Here is a 19,292-nt window from a genome sequence, read left to right on the forward strand (position 1 = left end):
CAGTGAGGGGGTGGGGACTATGGATAATCACTCCCTTCTCTTTCCTGCCTGTGAATCATTCATATACTTAGACTCTTGGCTTATCACTCTGTACTGTTAATATTTGTTGATGTATCTGTCTGTCTCTTGGACTCTGAACTCCTTGGGGGTAGAGTGCAGGCATTTATCATTGTATTCCCTTACACTGTGCCTGTAATATGGCAAATGAATTGAGTTAAATTGAACTAAAGACAAGAAATATTCTGCATAGTGCCCAAGGCTGTGGAGGCCTGTTGGTTAACTTACCTGCCTTCTGCATAGGATATGAGCAATTTAAGGTATGCAACTGTTTTTGTTTCTCCAGCACTTATCACAGTGCCTTGTATGTAGGAGGCACACAAGTAAATACTTTGGCCAAATAAATGTGTCCTGTCTTAGGGTAATGGACTGCCCCCACCCCGTGGCTGTTTTAAAAGTCTGTGGTTTGGTCACTACATAAGAACATGTAGATCGATAATTTCATATCGGTAAAAAAATGTGGCCAGGCGCAGTGGCTCACACCTGTAATCCCAGCACTTTGGGAGGCTGAGGTGGGTGGATCACCTAAGGTCAGGAGTTCGAGGCCAGCCTGACCAACTTGGAGAAACTCCGTCTCTACTAAAAATACAAAATTAGCTGGCCTTGGTGGTGCATGCCTGTAATCTCAGCTACTCGGGATGCTGAGGCAGGAGAGTAGCTTGAACCCGGGAGGCGGAGGTTGCAGTGAGCCGAGATCATGCCATTGCACTCCATCCTGGGCAACAAGAGCGAAACTCTGTCTCAAAAAACAAACAAAAAACATATGGGAGTCTAGCCAGCCCCCTTCTCTGGAACTCTAGCAGTGAGTGACCAAATCTACACGGGATGCTCTCGCATCTTCTTCCCCCCAAGTTGTGAGTCCCAGTTGATTTGGCAAGGAATAAACAAGGGTAGGACATGTGTAGGTGGGCACTAAGGTCCTGAGGAGTCTTCTCTGGGCCTCTGAACTGGAAGATCAGGTAAGCTCTAATCAGGGGTGGCAGAGAGAGCAAAGAGTAATGCAGGCATTCGAAAGAGAGAGAAAGAACAGGGCGGGCAGGGAGAGAGAGAAAAAGAAGGACAGGGTGAAGAAGAAGGAGGAAGAGAGAGAAACAGGAGACAGAGAAGAGATGGGGGACACAGAAAGAGAGAAAAAATTAGGGAGAAAGAGAGGCTCTCTGGGGCCAGATTCCAGGCTTTCCTGAGACATAGCTGTGCTTTCAGACTTCAGGTTTCATGACCTACCCTGTGACCCGCTGAAGAATTCCCTCCTACTTTGGCTCCTATCTATAGAGCAGTCAGAGTGGCTTTTTAAAAAGTAAAATCTGGTAATGACCATACTGGTCACCTTTTAGTCTCTCCAGCCTGCCATGTGTCCTGGCTACAGGACCTTGGCGTGTGATGTCTCCTTCACCTAGAAGAGCGGTACCCACCAGCACTCCAGCTCCAACAGCTCTCTTGTAACACACAGTGGTAACTTCACAATTACTGATATGATCCATTCATTGTCTGTCTGCTCAAAAATGTCTTCTTTGTAGTTACCAGCAATGTCGCTCAAATGCTTAGCACAGTGCCAAACACACAGCGTACATATAATGGTTTGTTGAAGGAAGAAAGAAATACAATATTAAAGGTGCTGATTATGTGGTTTGAGACTGCCTTGGCTCATCTTATTATTTTAGTTCTCCCATCAGTAATTTGTTCTTTTGGGTTAATGAGCATCTCCTGCTCCAGGCATGTCATTATTCTCATCCAAGGCTGGGTCTAGCCCTCCTGGTGGTCTCTGTGGTACTCAGAACACTGGGTACAAGCAGGCTTTGGGACATGAGGAGAAAGATGGGAAGGGGAGAGGCACCAAACCAAGCCTTCTGGAAAGAAAGAAAGAAAAGAGGAAGGAAGGAAGGGAAGGAGGGAGGGAGGGAGGGAGGGAGGGAAGGATTAGAGAGGGAGAAAACTATAAAACACTATAATAAATTTACAATTACATAATTAAATAAGCACATGCTTCCCCAAGGAAATTTAAATCCCCTTTCCATCAGCATGCCAAAAAAGCGGTGATTTCCTTCTCTTCCTGCCTCACACAGAAATAGAGTGTGACTTGTTTTATTCATGGTCTTCTTGGAATTCTAGCCCAACAAAGCATCTACTCCCTTCTCCTAGTCCACCAGCGGGTCCCTGGAAGAGCAGAGCCTGCTGCTTCTGTGAAGCCCTCATATTGCTCCATCTGAAAGTGAGAAAGAATAAGGAAGAGGGGAAAACAAGGTGTACTTTCCATGCCTTCCTTTAATTTGGCTCTATGAATTGGCTCAGCATACCTGAGTCCCCATCTCCCTGTCCCTCACAAAATGAGATTTGTGACTTTTGGGGAATTTTTGCCAAAGTAGTAAAAATTCTTACATTACTAAATCTCTTTTCATCTCAGTACAAAAAGATAGTATGTCCAAAGAAAACACTAAAATACCCAAGTGCCTCCCACTGGGATCAAAGAATTTCCCATATTCCCAGGAAGATCTTTAAATTCTCTCCCCTGTTAGTCTTCAAGCTCTTTACTCCCAGGAAGAACCACTTTCTCTCCTTACCCTGAACCAAAACCCTTCTGCTTTATCTGTTTACTACCTCTCTGCTTCAGAAAGTTTTCCTTTGATTAACTTTACACAGTTGTGACGACGATGATGATGATGATGATGTAATCCACTCTACTGTCTAGGTCATCAGTGCTCATTTAATTGGTTTGCAGCTTACTACTTGATATTTATTTATAATATTAATATTCCTAATTGTGTTCATGTGCTAGTTTCTTTATTCAGTGCCTAAAGTCCTTAAGGAAAAGAATATTTAATTCAATTTTATTCAAAAAGTATTTCCTCCACTGTATGAGTCCCTGGCACATGGGTAAGTGCCTACTGAGTACAGAAAATATAGCAACTGCTGAGGAAAACATTTTTAAAATAGATGTGACACCATCTCTGCCTTGGATATGTTTATAGCTCTTTAGGAAACAAATCAAAAACATATATATGTTTTATATAGATTCATATATATTCATAAATTCATATATATGCATATGTTCATATATATGATTTTATATATTCATACATATTCATATATATACATATATTCATATATATGTGTTTAAGTCCATTTTCTGTTGCTATAACAGAATATCACAGATTTGGTAATTTACAAAGAAAAGAGATTTATTTGGCTCATGATTCTGGAGGCTGGGAAGTCCAAGGGCATGGTGCTGGCATCTGCTTGGCCATCTGGTGAGGGCCCTCTTGCTGTGTCATAACATGGCAGAAGGGCATCACATGGCAAGGAAGAAAGAGGGCAAAAGTGTGCAAGACAGAGAGTAAACAGGGTCCAAACTTATTCTTTTATCTTTATCCCTTTATCACTCCCCAAGATAACCAACCCACTTTTGCGATAATGGCATTAATCTCATTCATGAAAACAAAGCCCTCATGGCCTAATCATCTTTAAAGACCCCATGTCTCAGTACCGTTACAATGGCAACTAAGTTTCCAACACATGAACATGTGTCCTTTTGTAGGACACCTAGCAATATGTTTTTTAATATACCCATATACAACCACAGAAATAGTTCAGATTATTTTAGTTGATTTGCAGACATATACATTAATGTATAAGACACAAAAATATCTGTATGAATGACTACAATGTAAAGTGTAAGGACTGTAGAGGGAGTTGGGAAACCTTCCCAGAGGCCACACTTGAGCTAGACATAGGCAGATAAAGAATTTTCCAAGAAGAGGAGGAGACATTTCATACTAAATGACAGAAGAACTGTACAAAAGATACCAGGAGACATAAAATACTTGAAGTTCTGGGGAAGGGGAGGAGTTAGGCATTATTGATGTGGGGATGCACATCAGGGAAGGAAAGCTATGAGATGGGTCTAGACAGACGGGACGGGATGTGTTTGTTTTTTATCCTACAGGCAATGAGAACCTTGGAAGGCTTCCCAGCAGAGGTAAGAAGAGAGACAGAATATGCATTTCAGCAAGATCTTCCCAGGTAGCAGTTGGAGGGTGATTGGAAGTAGTGTTTTGTGAAATTGTAGAGCAGTCGGGTGATTGCCAGAGTCTAGGTGGCCAAGAATAACCTGAATGAAGGTGGTGGCGATCGGAGAAGTGGGAAGAGAAGGGAGGTACATCTCAGAGGAGGCTTGAGGACTGGTGGGATACGGCAGGGAATTGTAAGGAGGAGTTGAGAGGGAGCCTTCCTGAAGCAGTGCACAGCCTGCTTGGTGACAGAATTCCTTAATCTAGTAGCACCTTGGGTAGCTGAGTTTCTGTACCTAGTAATGCGAGGGTGGCATCCCAGTTTTGTGGGACCTGAAGCAATCAATCTGAGAGCCCTCTTAGAAAAAAAATACAAAATAGGTACAAAAGTGAATATACATTTAGAGTAAGAGAAGAAATCACAACAAATTACAAACAATGAAAAGCTGAAAAATAACACAAATATTGGAAATGTTGTAATTTTGTGATAACTTTATTAACTAACTGCCTGACATACCTGTAAAATATACTTTCCCTACATCTTTTCTCTGTATACTTTTTGTAAATTGAGATAAAAGTAATATAATACAAAGGCCACCATTTCAAAATGTACAGTTCCATGGTTCCATGGTTTTTATGTCATGCAACCACTATTTAATTGCAAAATATTTCCATCATCCTAAAAGAAATTCTGCCCCTATCAGCTGTCAGTCCCACTTCTCCCCTCCCCCATTCCCTGTAACTACTAATCTATTTTCTATTTCTATGGATTTGCCTGTTCTGGACATTTCATATAAATGGTATCATGTAATACGTGTCCCTTTGTGTCTGGCTTTTTTCACTCAGCATGTTTTCAAGGTTCATTTATGTTGTCACTTGTAACAGTACTTTATCCTTTATAGAAAACATTTGAGGTGAAATTCACATAATATAAAAGTATTCATTTAAAGTGAACAATTCATTTAGTATGCTCTCAATGTTGTGCAACCACCACCTCTATCAAGTTCCAGAACACCCTTATCACCCCAAAAGGAAACCCAATACCTATTAAGCAGTTATTCTCAATGTCTTCCTTCCCAGCACCTGGTAACCACCAATCTACTCTCTATTTCTATGGATTTACCTAGTCTAGATATTTCACACCAATTGAATCATACAAGATGTTACCTTCTGTGTTACTCTTCACTTTGTGTAATGTTTTTGAGGTTCATACACATTGTGGCATGTATTGGTACCTCACTGCTTTTTATGGCTAAATAATATTCCATTGTATGAATATACCACACTTTGTTTATCCATTCATCTGTTGATGGACATTTGGGGTTTTTCTGCCCTTTGACTATTATGAACAGTGCTACTGTGAACATGTGTGTACACATAGATTTTTGGAGTACCTGATTTCAATCATTTGGTGTATATGTCTAGGAGAGGAATTGTTGGGTCATATGATAATTTAATGTTTAATTTTTGAGGAATTGCCAAACTGTTTTCAAAAGCAGCTACACCACTTTATATTTTTATGTGAATGTACAAGATTTCCAATGTCCCCAAATCCTACCAACACTTGTTTTCTTTTTTTTTTTTTTTTTATTAGGTGTGAAGTGTCATCTCATGTCATTTTGATTTACATTTTCCTAAAACTAATAAGGAAGGGCATCTTTGTATGTACTGGTTTGCCACTTGTGTGTGTGTGTATATACATGTGTATATATATATTTGAGAAATAGCCTTTCAATCCTTTGTCCATCTTTAAATTGAAGTACTTGCCTTTTTGTTATTGGGTTGTAAGAGAGCTTTATGTATACTGGATATTAAACCCTTATCAGGTATATAATTTGCAAATATTTTCTCCCATTATGTAGGTTATTTCTTTAATTTCTTGATAGTGTCCTTTGACACTATCAAGTCTTCTGTTTCCTTACGATCTTCTGTCTGTTTGCTCTATCCATTATTGAAAATTGGATATAGAAATCTCCTACAGTTATCACTGAATTGGCTATTTCTTCCTTCAGTTATGTTAGTTTTTGTTTGGTGTTTTGGGGCTCTATTTTTAGGTGTATGCAGGTTTATAATTGTTATATCTTCTTGAGGGACTGAGCCTTTTATTATTATATGGTGTCTTCTTTATCTCTAGTAGCATTTTTGCACTAAAATCTATTTTGTCTGATACTAATGTAGCTACTCCAGCTCTCTTTTGGTTATGTTTTGTATGAAATATCTTTTTCAGTCTTTTGTTTTCAACAAATTTGTGTCTCTAAATCTAAAATGAGTCTCTTATGGACATCATAGAGTTGGATCATGTTTTTTCATATATCTTACCAATCTCTGCTTAATTCTTCCTTAATTCCTCCATTACTGCCTTCTTTTATGTTAAGTAGGTATTTTCTACTGTGCCATTTAAATTCCTTTGTCATTTCTTTTACTATATTTTGAGTTATTTTCCTAGTGGCTGCCCTGGCAATTATAATTAATCTCTTAATTTATAACAATTTATCTAAGATTAATACCAACTTAATTTCAGCATATCAAGTCTTTGCTTCTCCATAGCCCCATTCTCCCCACCCACCCCCATGCTATGCTGTTATTGTTACAAATTGTATTCATATACATTGTGTGTCTATCAACATAGATTTATAAACATTGCTTTATACAGTTAAATCAGAATAGGGTGAAAAAAGTGTTACAAAAAAGTTAAACATATTTTATATTTCCTTATATAGTTATCTTTACCAGAGATCTCTATTTCTTCATATGGTTTTTAGTTACCATCTAGTGGTCTTTTATTTCAGCCAGAAATACTTTCTTTAGCACTTGTTGGAAGGTCGGTCTATTAGCAACAAACTCTCAGTTTTTGTTCATCTGGGAATTTCTTCATTTATTTTTATTTTTGAAGGATACTTTTGCCAGATATAGAATTCTTCACTGACTTTTTCTTACTTTGAGTCCTTTGAATACATCATTCCAGTGTCTTCTAACCTCCGGGATTTTTAATGAGATATCAGTAATTAATCTTATTGAGGATTCCTTCTTGAATTTTATAGAGTTGAGTTGTTTTCCACTTGCTGTTTTCAAGATTCTTTGTCTTTGTCTTCGGTTATGGTGTATCTCTCTATGGATCTTCTTAGTTTATCCCACTTACAGTTCATTTAGCTTCTTGGACGTATAGATAACATTTTTCATCAAATTTTAGTTTCCTGCCATTATTTTAAAAAATAGTCTCTCTCTCCTCCCCTCTCCTCTCCTTCCAGGACTACCATTATGTGTATGACAATATCTCACAGGTCTCTAAGGTTTCTATTAATTTTTTGCTTTATTCACTTTTCTTTTGTTCCTCAGAGTGGATAATCTCAATTGATCTATCTTCAAGTTGCTGATTCTTCTACCTGTTTAAATCTATGATTGGAATCGTGTTTAAATCTCGATGGGATAGTCCCCTAGTGATTTTTTTTTTTATTTCAGTTACTGTACTTTTGAGTGCCAGAATGTCTATTTGGTTATCTTAAAAATAAAATTTATATCTTTTTATTCATTCATTCATTCATTTATTAGACAGAGTCTCACTCTGTCACCCAGGCTGGGGTGTAGTGGCATGACTTCAGCTTACTGCAGCCTCAATCTCCCAGGCTTAAGCAATCCTCCCACCTCAGTCTCCCAAGTAGCTGGGACTACAGGCTCGCACCGCCACACCCAGCTATTTTTTCTATTTTTAGCTTCATGATGTTGCCCAGGCTAATATCGAACTCCTCAGATCAAGCAATCTGCCCACCTCGGCCTCCTAAAGTGCTGGGATTATAGGCATGTGCCACCACACCTGGCTTTTTAATTAGTATTTTTACTTGGTTACACATTATTCTGATACTTTTAGTTCTTCAGATATTGTTTCCTTTAGCTTTTTAAACATATTTCAGGTAACTAATTTAAAGTGTATTCTAGTAAGTCCAATGCCTAGGCCTCCTCAGAGATAGTTTCTATTAATTTTTTTCCTGTGTTTGAGCCATACATTTTTTGTTTCTTTGTATAGCTCATAATTTTTTTGTTGCAACCTGGATGTTTTGAGTATTATGTGGAAACTCTGGAAAATAAATTCTCTCCTCTCCCCAGGGTTTATTGTTGCTGCTGTTCATTTCATTTTCATTTGTTTGTTGAATGATTTTTATAAACTAATTCTGTAAAGTCTGTATTCTTTGTCATGTTTGACCATAGAAGTCTCTGTTCTGTTAGAACAATAATTGGACGGAGATTTCCTCAAATGCCTGAGACCAAAAATATTACAGTGTTTGCTTAGAGACTCTGTGTGTTGGGGCCTGCCTTTAACGCTTAGCCAGGCAGTTTACAATTCTGCCTTAGCCTTCACTTCCTTCTTGTGCAAAGCTTCAAGGTCATCCAGAAGTCAGAGCTTACGGTCTTGATAGGTTTTTCCTGGGCAGGCATGGCTTCTAGATTCCCAGGAATACGCATGTACTTTTCAAAGCCTTCATGAACATAACATTTCCCAGCCTTTTCTTCCTAACTTTTTGGTTTATAGCAACTATTTATCACCTCAGGCAGCAGACACTAAAACATTTGCCTGTAAATGCTTTTGTCAAATGCTCCCACTACCCCCACATAGCTTTTGGACTGGGTGAGTTCCAGGTCAAGTGAAATAAAGACAAGCCTTTTGAGCAGTCTTCCATGGAGCCATCACATATGTTTTTAAAGGGAAAATAATTACAATTCTTTTTAAATGAGTTTTATTCTAATAGTCACTCCAATACCAGGAATGCCAGCTATTCCTTTTACAGGCATCTCCGAGCTGGGTGTGAGGTGTGGTCCAAGAGTAAGTTAAAATGCCACAAAGCTTACTGAGATTCAGTGCTTTCCTTGAATAAACACTGCCTGGTGGCTGCAAGCCTCTAGTTAATTTCCAGAGTTGAAAAAAGTTGCTTCTGATCATTTTTGCCAGTTTTTTTATCTGCTTTTATGGAGGGCTAAAATATTAGAGTGCCTTACTCCACCATTTTCACTGAAATCACTCCTCTCTGTATTCTTTCTTATTGCCTCTTGCTATGACAACAATTTTGTAATATAATTTTTCATTGAAAAAGTAGAAAGATAATCCAATTTTTCCTTTGTCATGGTTGACCACTTTTTTTTTTTTTTGAGAAGGAATCTTGCTCTGTCACCTAGGCTGGAGTGCAGTGGCGCAATCTCAGCTCATTGCCAGCTCCGCCTCTCGGGTTCATGCCATTCTCCTGCCTCAGCCTCCTGAGTAGCTGGGACTACAGGCGCCTGCCACTATGCCCAGCTAATTTTTGTATTTTTAGTAGAGATGGGGTTTCACCGTGTTAGCCAGGATGGTCTCGATCTCCAGACCTCATGATCCACCCACGTCGGCCTCCCAAAGTGCTGGGATTACAGGTGTGAGCCACCATGCCCGGCCGACCACATTTTTTTGAAAAAATTATGAATAATTTAGAAAAATTCCTTACAGTTGGTGAGCAATGTCACTTTTACAACCTCCTCAAGTTTCCTGCTCAGGCAAGGCTTCTTGCTCAAGCAAGACTTCAGAGAACTCCAGCTCTTTGATCATAGTTGGCATGGCACTGGCAACGAATACCCTGGCAGCTAGTAAGCATTGGCCAGGCTCTTGCACCTCTTCCTCTTCCCCATATTCTGCCCTTGCTGGTCTGGTCCTGGGGTTAGGGAGCAAGATGCCTAGAAACATGGTCCTAATGGACCCTGCACAGGGTGCAGAGCAGCCTCAGTTTCGGATACTCTTCCAGGGATAAAAGATAGGGTCCAAGTGCTCCCTGGCAGCTGCCAAACGCAAGTTATCACAGCGGGGCAGACAAATATGAAGGTATTGCTGGCAGTCTGCCAACCCCACTCACAATCCTGGGACCACTGGCAGGGTATAGACAAAATATGAATATAATATCATATAGACAAATAATATACTACAGACAAAATGAATATAAAACCAACCTAAATGCCCATCAGTTGATGACTGGATAAACAAAACGTGCTATGTCCATACCATGTATTTTTATTTGGCAATAAAAATAAATAAAGCTCTGATACATGCTGCAACATGGGTGAACCTTGAAAACATCATGTTATGTGAAAGAAACCAGTCACAGAAAACCGTGTATTATATGACTCCACTTATATGAAATGTCCATGAAGGGAAGAGGTGGCTAACGCTTGTAATCCCAGCACTTTGGGAGGCCAAGGTGGGCAGACTGCTTGAGCCCAGGAGTTTGAGACTAGTGTAGGGCAACGTGGGGAAGCCCTGTCTCTACTAAAATTACAAAAAATTAGCTGGGCATGGTCGCGCATGCCTGTAGTCCCAGTTACTTAGGAGGCTGAGGTTGGGGGATCACTTGAGCCCATGAAGTCAAGGCTGCCGTGAGCCATGATCATGCCACTTTACTCCAGCCTGGGTGACAGAGCAAGACTCTGTTTCAAAAAAAGAAAGAAAGAAAAACAAAAACATGTCCAGAATGGGCAAATCTATAGAGATAGAAAGTAAATTAGAGATTGTCTGGTTTTCAGGGGTTTAGGGGCAGGAATGAGAAGAGATTGCTAATGGGTCCACGGTTTTTTTTTTGTGTGGGTTTACAGTAACGAAAATCTACTAACAATTCTGTGAATATACTGTAAAAAGAACACTGAATTGCAGAGCTTAAAAGGGGACATCCTATGTTATTTGTATTACATCTCAATAAAGCTGTTAAAAAGTAGAAATATAGTGGGGCCCCCTCCTTGGGGAGTACTCCTGCCTTCATCACATGTGAGAGCTGCTGCTGCTGCTTCTCTCTGCAGGGCAGCACTCAGCCTAGGACAGGACCCCTACAAGGGAGGAGCCCTGAAGCTTGAGTGACATTAGCTCCTTAGACACCTGCCTTTGGATTTGTGCCAAGCATTCTTCTTTTCTTTCATCCTTTCTTTTCTCTTTTTTGTTTTGGTTGTTTACTTCAGGGTGCCAAAACTTTTTTTTTAAGTCACGTTGATATGGTTTGGCTGTGTCCCCACCCAAATCTCATCTTGAATTGTAGCTCCTAGAATTCCCATGTGTCGTGGGAGGGACCCGGTGGGAGGTAACTGAATCATGGGGGTGGGTTTTTCCCATGCTGTTCTCATGATAGTGAATAAATCTCATGAGATCTGATAGCTTTATAAAGGGGAGGTCCCCTGCACATTCTCTCCTATCTGCCACCATGTAAGACATGTCTTTTGCCTTCCATCATGACTGTGAGGCTTCCCCAGCCATGTGGAACTGTGAATCCATTAACCCTCTTTTTCTTTATAAATTCCCCAGTCTCGGGTATGTCTTTATCAGCAGCGTGAAGACGGACTAATACACATGTTGACAGACATATACTCAGTTAACATTCCTATCTTTACTGGGTGAGAACAAGCTCACAAGTTAACATTAAGGGAGGTGGGTGGAAGGTGACCAGGGTGATAAAAGGGAGGAGTGACATTTCAGAAATGTATTGATATAGGAGCAAAAATGTATTGACACATGAGTTCCTCAATTTAAAACAACTGAAATCAACAAAACCAATCTTTTCTTTTTTTCCCCTTTCACTATAAACCCTAAGACTGACAGTGACATTGGGGGCAGCTGCCAGAAAATCAGTCAGCCTCCAAAGCAACAGATGTTACAGATACCTTTGCAATCACATCTAAGGGATGCCTCAGCTAGTGGAACTCCACGCCAATCACACTCTGTAGTTTAGAACATGCTCATTTGAATATGCACAGAGATAGAAAGTAAATTAGAGGTTGTTTTGGGTTTCAGAGGATAGAGGCAGGAATGAGAAGAGACTGCTAATGTGTCCACAGTTTTTTTGTGGGGGGTGACAGAAAAGAAAAATCTTTTCCCGATTTTTCTATTGTCATTTCCAGAACTGTGCCATAACTTTCTTCACACAGCATTACTTTGATTGACTTTTGGTTGAGTCATGGGAATTTATGGCACAGAATAATCTGACAATTTTGGTGAGTTCACATCTCGAAATGGGGATAATAGTCTCTTTCCAGTTCTGTCATCACTATTACTACTATTATTATTATTACTATTATTATTTTGAGACAGAGTCTCACTCTGTCACCCAGGCTGGGGTGAAGTGGCTCGATCTTAGCTCACTGCAACTGCCACCTCCCGGGTTCAAGTAATTCTCCTGCCTCAGCCTCCCAAGTAGCTAGGATTACAGGTGCCTGCCACTGTGCCCGGCTAATTTTCGTATTTTTAGTGGAGACAGGGGTTCACCATCTTGGCCAGACTGGTCTTGAACTCCTGACCTCAGGATCCACCCGTCTCAGCCTCCCAAAGTGCTGGGATTACAGGCGTGAGCCACGGCGCCCAGCCTACCATTATTTATTAAGAGATTATTGTCTGCATGATCCCAGGGTTTGGCAAGCCATGAAGGCCTGTTCTTGTCAAGGGGCTTACCCACCTCAAAAAATATTGTGCTTTGGCAAAACCTACGGGCTGATTGATCCTTAAATCTGCTTTGGCTTCATTCTGGGCACACAGTTGGACTATATTTCCCAGTCTGCCTTACAGGCTGGGGTGGTCATTTAAGCGAGGCCAGTAGAACATGGGCAGAAATGGTGTGCATCATCCCCAAGTCTGCTCCCCATGGGAGCCACTCTGCTTGTCTCCCCTTCCAGCTGGCTGGAATGGAAATGACTCCTAGGACAACCTGAAGGAAAAAGGGCTGGGTCTCATACCACCATCAGAATTCCCACATGGCACTGTTAAAAGAACAGAACTTTTATTGCATTAGACACTGATGTTTGGAGGTTTCTCTGGACCTGGGGATACCCTAACTAGTATAAATGTCTTTTAAATGAGCCTAACCATACCAAAATTTTTGCTCTGTAACAAACTACCCCAAAACTCAGTGATTTCAAAAAACACACCTCTCTTAGCTCACATTTTCTGTGGGTCTACAATTCAGGCATAGCTTACCTGGGTGTCTCTGGTTCACAAAGCTGCAATCAAGGTGTCAGACAGGGCTGCAGTCATCTCTAGCCTGGGACTGGTGGAGAATCCACTTCTCAGCTCCGTCCCGTGGTTGTTGGCAGCATTTAGTTCTTTGATGGTTTTTGGTCTGAGGGCCTCAGATCCTTGCTGGCTGTTGGCTAAAGACATCAGTTCCTTGCCAGCAGGGCCACTCCACAGGGTGGCTGATGACATGGCAGCTGGCTTCCCTCAGAGCAAACAAGTGAGAGAGCCAAAGAAGATATTCCAGATGGAGCTGGAGTCTCTTTGTAACCTAATCTCGGAGGTGACATCCCATCACTTTGGGCACGTTCTATTGCTAAAAACAAATTGCTAGTTGTAGCCCATGCTCAAAAGGAGGGAATCCCACTCAGGGGCATAAGTACCAGGAGGTGGGGACTATTGTGGGCCATCTTTGACGCTGCCCACCACACTATGCAATTTTTTTTCCTGAAGATTTGTGGACATCTTTTAAAATGCTCTAAAGCTGTGTTGCCCAATATGGGAACCATTAGTCACATGTGACTATTTAAATCCAATTGAATTAAAAATTCAATTTCTCAATCACACCAGGCACATTTCAAGTCCTCAATAACCACATGTGCCTAGTGGTTCCCATATTAGTACAGATATAGAACACGTCCATAACTGCAGAAAGCTCTATTATTGCAAAAACAAAACAAAACAAACTCTCTTTAAAAAGCTGGATTCCCCCAGAATTGTGAAGCAACAAACAGGGCTTCTGGGACACCTAGACTGTGTTTCTGCATTCATTTCCACCCATTTTGTTCATTTGTCTCCTTTCAGGAACTCAGTTGTAACTAGTCTCCTTCCTGAAAACCTACTGTCAAAAGAAAAATAATTAAACAAATTCACACTAAAATGTAAATGACTATCTTTTAACCTCATCATTTCAAAGGTACTTCCATTCTAACCAGACTAAATCTGAATAAACAAATTCTCAGTTGTGGCACTTTAGATATCAACTCTACTGATTTGGAGGACGACTTTCAAGTCTTCTGAATGCTTTGAAACTCAAAGACTCTGACATGAGAACACTCACCCCTATCTATCTGACTTTTGAATTTTGGTTTTCACATGAATTTTTCCATAGTAGGGAGTAACCTGGGTCTGGATGTGTTCTAATTTAGCATCATATGTGCAAACATCAAACAAATAATATAGCAGACTCCATCTCTATGTACTCATAACGGGGGACCACCATATCGGGAGAACTACATTATGACATCTTAACACCTAGTTTTTCCTCTTGGATTCATCATTTAACTTGTTTCAACCAGAAGGTTGCCTTTCAGCTGCAGAGGGAAAACAGAAGTTCTTTGACAGAGGAGACAAAAAGCGCTGGAAATGACTCGTTGGTGTTTTTCCACCTGAGCAAGCAGGCCCCCTTACTAGATCCTGGTGCACAGTATTCACCTTCGCGGCTCGACAAGGATCTTTGCTGGTACAAATATAATTTGCCACATTGTCTCCACGTGATCGTTTGGAAGCTGAGGGAGCTGTCTCTAATGACAGGGCACAAACATCCGCGACGCGGGCTCCTTTATGCCTGCTCGGCTGGGCTGGGCGCTGGCAGCCTTGCCACTCAGGCGCTTGTTTTTGTTATGGAACAAAAGCCTCACTCCCAGCTGTGGCGCCAAAATCTCGTCGCACTGTTCGAGTAACTGACAGCTCCGGAGCTAAGCGTAGGGGAGGCCTCGATGGGCTCCTCCAATAGCAGCCGCCTCTTTCTGCGACCCCCGCGTGTTTACAGGCAGCCGGCTGCCGGCGGGAAGGAGGCGAGGACGAAAACCAGGACGTGGAGTTCGCTCGGAGTGGGCGTGCGCCCCTGCAGAAAAGTGAAAGCCTATTGGGGCCCGCCGCCCAGGAGGAATCCGCATTGTAACCCCGAGCCTGCGGCTGAGATGCTGTGAATTTATTTGGTTCACCCCATCAGCCTGCAAGAAATTCCCCTGACAAGTTCCTCATGGTTTCGTGTGTCCAGTCTTTGTGATTACAGGGCGATGATGTAGCACAGAATGTGTCCACTTCACTCAGAGGGACTGATAGATAGAAAACCATTTAAATCCCCAGTCACCTACTAGGTGCTCCGGAATGACACGAAGGTGAGAGAAACGGAAGGAGGAGATCACTTATGTTAGAGATGTTCATCACTTCTTGCAAACCTTCAAAGCAAAAAGTCATGACCATCATCATTAAAGAAGGCTTATTAAATATCGTGTTGTGTGTGCTGCTGTTGTGTATTGAACCGTGAAACTAAAAAGAGCTTGTCCATGCCTTGAGTGGCTAATAGATTCACATAGCAAAGAAAGTTCCCAAGTTACACTAGACAAAATGAGTATGCTAAATGTCTATCCTTTGCATACCAGGATAAATAGATTCATGCCTGGTCAGTGAATACTAGGAGCCTCTAGCTTTGGGGAAAATTAAATGACTTTGAGGTTGTGGTTTCTGAGTTGGAGGCCACAGCGCTCAGAGCTCTGGAGTTCACGGCTGAGCGCCTTTGCTATTCCGCACATGTTGGTCGTGTGATTTTGAAGACAGCCAACTTCTCTAGGCCTGGCTTTCTCATCAATAAGGTGGAGATAATACATCCAGATTTGCTGTGAGGATGCAATGGGATGACTTACGTAAAGTGCCTGACACTTAAGCACACAACAAACAAATGTAATTTGACGCCAGCATCTGACAGAGAATTTTCCAGATATGATAGGCCACTTTCTTCAGCATAAAGAGAAAGCATTTAGGGAAGTATACCTAGCACATGGTGAGCACCCAATAGTGTTGATGCTGCACTGCTGAGCATATCAGGTAAATCCTGGCTTTGCCAGTTGCCAGTTATGTTTCTTGATTCTCTGTGCCTTGATTTTCTCATCTGTAAAATGGATATAATAATAGTACCTACCCCATAGGACATCAGAGGATCAAACAAGATAACTCATGTAAAGAAACCAGCAGCTGGCAGCACTCAGTAAGTGTCATCTAGTACTATTATTGCTTTCACATCTGATGGATGATTGTTCTAGGAATTATGACTTGGTGATAGACTATATTCTCCTCAGTATAATTTAAAGACAGGAGGAAAATGAAGTTTTCCCTAGGAGCATTCCTCATCTTCCCTTCCATGCCACTCTTCCCCTTAGATTTGGGTTCTGTCCTCTTCTCTGGGCTCCCACAATCCTTTCACTGAAAACCCGGGACTCTGCATTCTGACATCCACCAGTCTTGTCCTCTCTGCAGCAATTCTTTCTTAAACTTTGAATTTTGAGATTATTTTAGAGTCACATGCAGTTGTAAGAAATAACAGAGACTATGTGTACATGGTTTTGTCCAATGTACCCAGTTTTCCCCAATGGTAACATCTTGAATAACTGCAGTAGAATATCCTAACTATGATATTGACAATACAATCCACCTTGTTCAGATTTCACAAGTTTTACAGTTGCGTGTGTGTGTATTTAATTCTGTGTGTATTTACAGTGCAGTAGTGTGTGTGTATTTAATTCTGTGTGTATTTACAGTGCAGTAGTGTGTGTGTATTTTAATTCTGTTTAATTCTATCACACATGTAGATTCGTCTGTTTAATTCTATCACACATGTAGATTCATCGAATCTACATGTGTGATAGAATTAAACAGAATTAAAATACAGAACAGTTCCAACACAAGGGTCCCTTGTCTGACATGCTTTGTACCCCAGATGTTCACTGATTACACTACCGCCATTTACCCATAAAATTCCTTTCTCCTGATTTCAAAGACTTGTTAAGAGCTTGATTAACCCATCACAAATAGCTAAGGTATTGAACATTGTAAATGTAAATAAGGTAAATGTTGAATGGGTCATACCCCCCCAAGATAATTGTATTCTTAGAGAGAGCTTTAATGATTTTTCTCTGAGGAATGAGCAGAAGACTATCAGGAAACAAGATAAAATAAAATGGGGCTCAGAATTATCACTCAATTTTAAATGCGCATGAAAAAACGGGGGTGGAAAAGAAACATGGAAGCCTGAAAGGGCTCCAGGCTGATTCATCTAAGTGGAAGTCTAACACACACACACACCCCTTCAAAGTGAGAAAGGTTTCAGAAACTTCTCCCTTCACCCAGCCATAACCCATTGAAATACATAAGAAATCTCATTGCTGCAGGTGAAGAACTAGATCTCAGTCCTGCTCCCTTCAAACAACACAGGGCAGAAGTTAAACAGTCAGTCATTGCCCAGGCTTGCAATTGCTGTCGAAAGAGTCCTATTTGATTGGGGTGAACCACAACCTTTTAGTACTGATGATGCTGACATATTCTTAAGGTGCAGAAAGCACTGGCTTAAAGCCTGGCAGGGGATGGGGATAAAAGGCATTCCTTTTACAAATTTTGACATCATTAGAATGCACAATGCTCCACAAACATTTTTCCTTCTACGACTTTGTGCAAAACCTGAGAAGTACAGCGCAAAATCCTGGGAGTGTAGGAATGGAAGCCTTGGTCCTCAAGTGCTTCATATCACAAGGTTGTCCTAGTGAGGAGTAGATCTGGGGCACAAGTCCTGTGGCTTTCTGTGGTGCTACTGGCAAATGAAAAAAGGGTCAAGGGATTGGAAAGAGAAAATGTGAAGAAGTGGCATTGCCAGAGGTGACTCAGTTGTTTCTTATGTTCTAAAAGTGTGGTACCTGGACCAGTTGTTTCTTATGTTCTAAAAATGTGGTACCTGGACCAGCAGCCACAGCAGCACCTTGCAACTTGTTAGGATGCAAATTTTCCAACCCCACCCCACATTTTTTAAATCAGAAACTTTGAGGCTGTGTGCCATTAATCTGTATTTTAACAAACTCTCCAAGTGATTCCGATGCGTGGTGAAATTTGAGAACCACTAGAGAGCTTCCAACAAAAAGATTCACAAAAAAGTTTGTTGGCCCACTAGAATGGTTAACCATTCTTATGGGGATATAGATGGAATAGTCAAGTACTACTTTAAATTCAGGAAAGAAATGTTTAAGCAACTATAAATGCTAAGCACTATTTTAGGGACAGAGGGATGAACAAGACAGACAATATCTCAATGTCATAGAACTGCTGGTAATAAGTGCTCAAAAGACAAAAAGAATCAGGTTTGAAGTGCAATTTTAGCAGGGTGGTGAGGAAAGGCCTTTTTCAGGACATATTTGAGCAGATGCCTGAATGAAGCTCAGGAGCCAGCAGGTCGTGGTAAGTCTGGAAGCAGGGTGTTCTGGCAGACAGGACTAGAAGTGAGACAGCCTGATATGAACATGAGTTTAGTGTAATGAAGGAAGACAGAAGGCAATGTGGATAGGTAGGAGGGAAAGGAGAGCAGGTTACTGACAGGTGGGATGGAGATAGTAATATAATTATAGGGTCTTCTGGGCCTCAGAAGGAAAATTTGGATATCTTCTCAGTGTGATGGGATACTATCAGAGGCTCTTGGACAGGGGAGGGGCATACTTTATTTTTTGTATATTTTACACAGTTTGGCTGCTATGTGGAGGTCTGCCTGTAGGAGGACAAAAGTGAAACAATAAGACTAGTTAGGAGGTAGTCCAGGTTAGGGATGATAAGTGCTAGATAAATATCATAGTGGTGGAGGTGGTGGGATTGGTTGGATTTAGGATGTATTTTGAAGATAAATCTGGGGTGTGGGAGAAAAAGAGAGGTCGAGAATGACTTCTAAGTTTTTATCTTAAACTAACAGGTAAATTGCAGTGCCACTTATTAAAATGAGCAAAACTGGGGAAGAAACAAGTTTGAAAAGAAAACCAAGAATTTATTTCAGTCCTGTTAAGTTTGAGATGCCTAATAGACATCCAACTATTGTGTTGGATATCAAATATATGAGTCTGCCACTCAACAGGTAGACTGAATTGAACTTATTACCTTATAGTGTGTGTGACTAGGTTAAAAAAATACTATTCATTAAATGTTACAGGTAAATATTTTTTAAAAAGCATCTTGTAAAATAATACTTTGCTTTTTGCCATTCTCACATTCCTTGAATCTATTTTATTAAAACTTTTCACACGAGTCTTTTACATCAGGTCTCTCCCATCACTAGAACCACTTTCCCAAACTTTTAACAGTTCTGCAAACCACATCATATTCACCTCCAGATAAGCTGTTTGACATGCAGCACTTTTTGGGCCTGTATATGATGTTGCCTCTGGATACTTTATCCTAACCACAAAAAAATCAATCTGCTGCTT

General features: G+C 40.9%; 1 long non-coding RNA gene across 1 annotated transcript; it reads right to left on the reverse strand.

Moving 5' to 3' along the window:
- Nucleotides 1-2,123: 2,123 nt before the first annotated feature.
- Nucleotides 2,124-13,249, reverse strand: LOC134759019 (uncharacterized). The gene is made up of 2 exons (XR_010134866.1): nt 13,024-13,249; nt 2,124-2,260 (listed from the first exon to the last, which is right to left on the reverse strand). It is a non-coding gene; the product is annotated as an uncharacterized lncRNA (long non-coding RNA).
- Between the last annotated feature and the right edge of the window lie 6,043 nt (nt 13,250-19,292).

This window comes from Gorilla gorilla, chromosome 7 (assembly GCF_029281585.2).
Source record: "Gorilla gorilla gorilla isolate KB3781 chromosome 7, NHGRI_mGorGor1-v2.1_pri, whole genome shotgun sequence".
Classification (NCBI taxonomy): domain Eukaryota; kingdom Metazoa; phylum Chordata; class Mammalia; order Primates; family Hominidae; genus Gorilla; species Gorilla gorilla.